The sequence below is a fragment of the Pteropus vampyrus genome, unplaced genomic scaffold (genome assembly GCF_000151845.1).
Source record: "Pteropus vampyrus isolate Shadow unplaced genomic scaffold, Pvam_2.0 Scaffold78, whole genome shotgun sequence".
Lineage (NCBI taxonomy): Eukaryota > Metazoa > Chordata > Mammalia > Chiroptera > Pteropodidae > Pteropus > Pteropus vampyrus.
Genome location: NW_011888859.1, coordinates 5,376,453 through 5,376,824, shown reverse-complemented (window position 1 = coordinate 5,376,824; position 372 = coordinate 5,376,453). Strand labels below are relative to the sequence as shown.

Sequence of the window (372 nt, the reverse complement as noted above, 5' to 3'; positions counted from 1 at the left end):
AGAAAAAGAAATGTATTATTTTATTAATTTTAAGAGAGACAATGAGTCATGTGAAGGCAGGAGACAAGATTTTGAGATGGAAGAATCATCAGAGGGACCTGATGATCTCAATTCACTTTCTGGCTCAGAGGTTTAGATGTATGTTTAAGACTAAAAATATAGAATAAAAAAGGCAGTTGAACTTATTAGCACAATCCTCAAGGCACAAGCTCTCATGGTGTGAAAACCATGTTATTTTGTTTTCTGACTTCCCCCTTTGCTAATAAACTGGAAAGACAGAAATATACATACACACATATACATGTGTCTCCCTGCACAGCCCTCAGGTGTGGAGTCCGAGATCACGCTACGCCAAGCTAAGAACTGCCTTGA

At 38.2% G+C, this 372-nt stretch overlaps 1 protein-coding gene across 1 annotated transcript in view; it reads right to left on the bottom strand.

Annotated features, from left to right (window-relative positions):
- ARID1B (AT-rich interaction domain 1B) overlaps nt 1-372 on the bottom strand; it is a 389,943-nt gene that overhangs the window by 86,069 nt on the left and 303,502 nt on the right. The gene's annotated exons all lie outside the window — the stretch shown is intronic.